This window comes from Gopherus evgoodei, chromosome 5, assembly GCF_007399415.2.
Source record: "Gopherus evgoodei ecotype Sinaloan lineage chromosome 5, rGopEvg1_v1.p, whole genome shotgun sequence".
Lineage (NCBI taxonomy): Eukaryota > Metazoa > Chordata > Testudines > Testudinidae > Gopherus > Gopherus evgoodei.
Genome location: NC_044326.1, coordinates 124,863,176 through 124,869,683, shown reverse-complemented (window position 1 = coordinate 124,869,683; position 6,508 = coordinate 124,863,176). Strand labels below are relative to the sequence as shown.

Below are 6,508 nucleotides of genomic sequence, written 5' to 3'. Positions count from 1 at the left end.
CATCACCTGAGTACGACAGGCCACAATCTCAGATGCAATGTTGGAGTGAAGCAAATTGGCTGGAGGGTCAAAGCTCACAGCTTTGTTTTACCAGAGCCCTGCTATGTGGTTACATGTGAAGTCTGCTGCTGATTTTGCTATCATCTTCAGCCAAAAATAGTTAAGAACAAATACTGTGTGTGTAATAAAAATAAAAATAGGCTAGAAAAGAGTAACTGGAGTCTGTGTCCAGTTATTTTTCTCCCAACAAGTTAATAGCCCGTTACAGAAGTTCAAGCTCTTCTTCACCAATCAGAAGCCAAAACAATAAAATTGAAGCAGCATTGTCTAGTGGGGAATAAAGGCTGACTCAGCCCTCGAAGCCATACAGGGTGCGCCCCTGGCGCTTCAGGGCGTACACTACATCCATAGCTGTCACCGTCTTCCGCTTGGTGTGCTCGGTGTAGGTCACCGCATCATAGATCACGTTCTCCAGGAAGAACCTTCAGCACCCCACGGGTCTCTTCATAGATCAGCCCCGAGATGCGCTTCACCCCGCCGCGGCGAGCCAAGCAGCAGATTGCAGGCTTCGTAATACCCTGGATGTTGTCTCGTAAGACCTTGCGGTGCCTCTTAGCACCTCCCTTACCCAGCCCCTTTCCACCCTTACCGCGACCAGACATACCATAAACAACCAACTCACAACACCACCGAGACCAGGTGCTGGTTGGTTTTTTTTAATGCTATTTAGGCACCTAAAGACATAGATAATCACCTAGCAGAATTTTCAGAAATGCCTAGGCACCTAATTCCTGTTGAAGTTAGCATGACCAGACAGCAAGTGTAAAAAATCAGGACAGGGGGTGGAGGATAATAGGTGCCTATATAAGAGAGAGCCCCCAAAATTGGTACTGTCCCTATAAAATTGGGACATCTGGTCACCCTAGTTGAAGTCTCCAACTGGTTATGTTGCCAGTGTTTGGAGGGGGGCCTCTGAGGGATAATCCATTCTTCCCTTTTCCTGCTCACTGAATAAACTCAAGAACAGCCACTGCTTTTCATCTTCTGGGTCAAAATTTCCAATCACACCAATTCAAAGTTTCAACAGATCATTTGTTTCTAATCAAAACAGGTTTAAAAAATTTCCCACATAACTGTCATTTTTTTTTAAACCTCAGCTCTACTACAACCCCCCAAAAAGAGATCACCCACGGAGAGTCCTTCCCAAGTTTTACACTGAGCCTTGGGGCATTTTGGGCCCTTATCCTGCAAAGAGGAGTGCGCATAGAAATGCAAGAGCCCTGCACCCAGTGCAAAGCCCTGCTGAAGTCAACTGGGCTCTGTTTCCTGGCCCATTTATAAGCCACGAAGAAAGACTGGGAAACAAAAGAGCCTACACTCTTTCAGATGTAGCAAAAGCTTCAGAAAGTAATTAGGGTATTTGTCTTTTGAACAACCAAGCTAATAGAAAATTGCACCTTCCCAAATGCTGGTTTTTGTGATAAAGGAACTGTGCTTCCTAAAGGCAGTCAGAGATTTATCAGCATTTCACTTCACACACATCTGTAGCAATTACAACTTGCTTTATGCAGTGCCTTGCTGAAATGGCTCTGTGGCTTGGCTAAGGCACAGTAAGAGCCTATTAAATGTATCCTGGCTTGGAACTGAGCTCAGGGTGATACTGTAGTGGCTAGATACAGGGCTGTGAAACTCACACCATGGTAGGCAAAGGGAAGAATAAACTCAATCCAGGAAGGGTTGTGGGGAAGGCAAATGTAATATCTCAGTCTTTTTAGATCTTTACAATGTGGGAATAGGCAGGAAGCCCACTGACAGCAAAATACATTCCTTATGGCATAGCATGCTTTGAAAACATCTATGTTCACTCTGTGCTTCTAAAATAGACTTACCGGTAGGGCAAAACTTTGCACAAAAATATTCATGTTTTATTTTCAAAACAACAAGTTCCCAAATATGCACTTCTAAATTTTGTAGCCCAGCAAATGAACAGGTGAATAGACATCTGCTACACCCTTTTTGTGGACAAGGAGAACTTTTCTTTGAACTCAATCTTCCTACAGCATACCTGTAAATGCTCATATCCAGTACTGTACCATGCATATAAAGAGAATGCACCTGGAATACAAGAAGATAGGGGATCAGATGTGAGATTCTTATTCACACCCAGCTTCAATGCTTGTTCATAGATTTAGTTAATAAAACTGATAGATATAGATAAATGATCAATTCCTATACAAATAGGCAAATCAGCTGTGTCTTTTGCCCATGATCAATAGATCTTATATGCAACTCTTCCTCCATAAATGGCATTATAAAGGAAGTGGCAACTATGAAAGCAGCAGGTGTGCCGGCACTGGAAGAGTTCTGCTGGCATGTCTACATTGCAATAACAGTGGTAATGCTGCAGCATGGGCTAGCCACCCAAGTAATTACCTTCCATTTCAGGACAGCTTCTACAGCCCACACTGAAACTGAGCTGCCATGGCTTCACCACTGTAGTACTGCAGCTAGTAGATTAAAGCTAGCTCGGTCATGTCTACACATGCTGCAGTACAGACATACCCTTTGACTCAGTCAGGAAACAAGTAAGGTAGCATCTTTGCGTTCCAGTAAGTGATACAGGGCTTGTTTTCAAGATGGAAGCTGGGGAGAAACACTAACATGATTTCCAGCCACACAGCCACTCCTCTGATGGATATCCCAGTAGTGGGCACACAAAAGCCTCCTTGAAAATGGACCTTCTGGAAAGCCTCCTGGAAAATGGCTGCTTTAGAGCCTGATTCTGCTCCTACTATAGTCTGCAGCAAAACACCCACTGAGTACCACTACAGCAGGGTTATGAACTACACCATTGGTTGACACTCTCCTTAGTTGCTAAAAACATTTTCAGTTCAACTAGCTAAAATAAAAATTGACAGAACAAACTGATAATCAGCCAAGACCAGGAAAAAATTTTCCCATGTGGTATAATACTGCAGACAGAGCACTGATCCAAAGCCTGTGGAAGTCAGTAGAAAAACTCCCATTTACTTCAATGGGTATTGGATCAGACCCAAAATTGGGCCACAAGTATTTAAGTGCATAAGCAATTGCAGGATTGGGACTTTGTGAAATGAATTTGTTATTGCACCTGTGAATTTCATTGCTATTTTTTAATCTTTTCAAAATATTTTAGTAGCTATTCAGCTACTCACACGTAGTAACAAAGCAGCAATATAAAACTCTAGTTTATCAAAGGATAAACTTCCCTCCCATTCTGCAGCCATTTTAAAGCAAGCATTTCTGTCCTCTCCACCACTCTCTCTACAATCATGGGCTATGTTTCTTTTTCTTTTTTTAAAAAACCATAGCAATGAGTCTACATACTAATGAATCACCATCTGAAGAAGAGAAAGCAAATACTTAAAATTAAAATTAAAAAGAATTGCTCTCACTCTATTTTAATTTAAAAAATTGTCATCACACATTTCCAATGTGTATTAGGTTTTCCACAGTGAATACTTCCATGATCAATTTTCCCTGCACATACACAAGTCATTTATCAATTATAAGTGATTCCAGAGCTGTATAGCAGTAAGGAGAATATCAAATTGTTTCAGAAAAAAAAGTATGTACAGCTCCCATTTACAGAATGTGGGAGTACAAGCATCATGCAACAGAGTTTCATAAATTTAATTTGGAGCCTTAAACACACCCACTCTGGACTTTTATGGAAAAATTTTAAACTGTAAGTTCACTCTGCTATAGCCAGAAAATTAAATTAGGTTGTAACAGATGGTAGCCAACCTGCCTGAAAATATTATTTGCTGTATAAATACTGATCATTTTAACAACTTGTGTGAGTGCATGGTTCAAAAGATTACATTCCTGCACTGAAATTGACTTCCCAGAACAGCCTTACCCTCATCTCCCATAATAAAATGGTACTACAGGTGGAGTTTAGAATTGTTGGGCCAAACTCTGCTGTGTTATTCTACCATAAACACAGAGTTGCTCACATATGATGGTTAATGAGTGCACTGTGAACAACTAGATTGATATATTACAGTGACTTCAATAGTTAATCCAAATTTACAGATAGTAAGACTTACTTTTCTCCTGGGATTCATATTTGTTTCTCAAGAATTTCTAAAACCTTTTCTGGTAAATTACAGTGAACCCCCACTATAACGCAACCTTTGAGGTCCAAAAAATCCCATCACGCTAAATGCGGGATCGCGGTATAGCGGGGTTTCAAATCATTCAGGTGGTCCCCAAAGCGGTACATTGAGGTGCACCGCCTAGCGCCCCTGGTGCCTAATGCGCAGCAGGAGGGAGGAGCTGTGGCCCCCCGCCTGCCGGGGACAGAGAACTCCGGGGCTGCGGGCGCCAATGTTCTCTGTCCCTGGCAGGTGCGGGGCCGCAGCTTCCCTCCGGCTTCAAGAGGAGCCACGGCTCCCCGCCTGCCGGGGACAGAGAGCACGGGTGCCCGCAGGCCCGGAGTTCTCTGTCCCCGGCCCGTGCGGGGCTGCGGCTTCCCTCCGGCTACAAGAGGAGTCGCGGCTCCCCGCCTGCCGAGGACAGAGAGCACCGGCACCACTAGCCTCGGAATTCTCTGTCCCCAGCAGGTGCAGGGCTGCAGCTTCTCTCCCCTGCCATGGTGTTGGGGACCATTGGTACGGTATCATACTGTATTATACTGTACCTTAAAGGGGAGCCAACCTGCGATCGCATTATATGCGATTTCGCGTTATGGCGGGGCGCGTTATGGTGGGGTTTGACTGTACTTTTATTGAAAGGTTTCTTATCGTTGCAAGTGTTGGTCAGCTGTGGCACACACATCCATTTTGTTCAAACTTATTTTTTTCCCCACCTGATAAGCTGTAATCCTTTAGCTTTTTGCTCCTGGGCAAAGCTGCATGTGTCTATGTGGAGATCAACTAACTTCAGCTGCAATTGCAAGATTGGAGTTATAGGACTTGATAGCCAGCTGCATTTTGTCCTGATGAGCAAGTACTGTGTTTGCTGACACATGCTATGGATTGACTGGTCACTTGCATTTGATTCTCCCAGACTTATCTCCTCAGGATGTTGTATCAAAAAATTGCCAGTGGCCAGGCTTGGAAAGAGGACTATAGTTTGAAAAAAAGTCCTTCCGTGTTTCTTTCTTTTTATCCTTGGCATGTTGAAACTTCTAGTCCCTGCCAAGGGGAATGGTCAGCAACAGCCTCCACCAAAAATGGAAATTTAAGTATTGTATGTTAGGATTTGAAAACTGAGTCTCATGCTGATGGCAACTGACTCTCTGGCTCTAGTCTCACATTCAGGTTAACACTGCTCCTTGAAATCTGACTCATAGCTAGATGCAATAAGATGCAGGAGACAGATAACAAATAGGCTATTGATAGGTTAGCTATACATGAGAAAGGGGATGAATTGCTCAGAGAAAACAAAAAATCCAAACAATTTGCCTATATTCAGTACATGCACCCCTAAGAAACATTGCTGAGGGCTCTGAAATTCTGAATAAGGGCAGGTTTCAGAGTAGCAGCCGTGTTAGTCTGTATCCGCAAAAAAAACAGGAGTACTTGTGGCACTTTAGAGACTAACATTATTTCAACATAAGCTTTCGTGGGCTACAGCTCACTTCTTCAGATGCATAGAATGGAACACACAGACAGGAGATATTTATGCATACAGAGAACATGAAAAGGTGGAAGTATGCATACCAACAGGAAGAGTCTAATCAATTGAGATGAGCTATCATCAGCAGGAGAAAAAAAACTTTTGAAGTGATAATTGATATGACCCATAGAAGGTGTGAGGAGAACTTAACGTAGGGAAATAGATTCAATTAGTGTAATGACCCAACCATTCCCAGTCTCTGTTTAAACCTACGTTAATTGTATCTAAGTTGCATATTAAATTCGAGTTCAGCAGTCTCTCTTTGGAGTCTGTTTTTGAAGTTTTTTTGTTGCAAAATTGCCACCTTCAAATCTGTCACTGAGTTATTAGAGAGGTTGAAGTGTTCTCCCTCTGGTTTTTGAATGTTATGATTCCTGATGTCAGATTTGTGTTCATTTATTCTTTTGCATAGAGACTGTCCGGTTTGGCCAATGTACATGGCAGACAGGCATTAAGGGCAGAGTGCAGACTACACACAACACTGAGAGAGAGATGCTGTGAGCCCTCCTCCCCAGAGGGCACTCTGAAAGAGAGAGAGTGGCTCAGGAGGCTACTCTAACTCATGCCAGGGCAAGCCAGCACAGAATCAGGATCCATAACTGAATCCCTGATGGCCTTTCCCCCTAGCCTCCCCAGTGCTCAGCACAGCTTGTGTGAGGGGAAAATGGTGCCCTAAGTAATAGATCATCTCACTGTCTTGACTTAAAATAGAACTTGTTGAAACGTGACATTTACACTCAGCAGATGCACAGAAAGAAAACCTCAGACCTACTAGTTCTGCAATGTACCTGTTTACTTGCATCATTAAGACATCTGCATATTGGACATAGTGCCACTGTTCAGC

The 6,508-nt window shown here is 43.1% G+C and overlaps 1 pseudogene; it reads right to left on the bottom strand.

Annotated features, from left to right (window-relative positions):
- Window positions 1-349: 349 nt before the first annotated feature.
- LOC115652488 lies at window positions 350-665 on the bottom strand (annotated as a pseudogene).
- Between the last annotated feature and the right edge of the window lie 5,843 nt (window positions 666-6,508).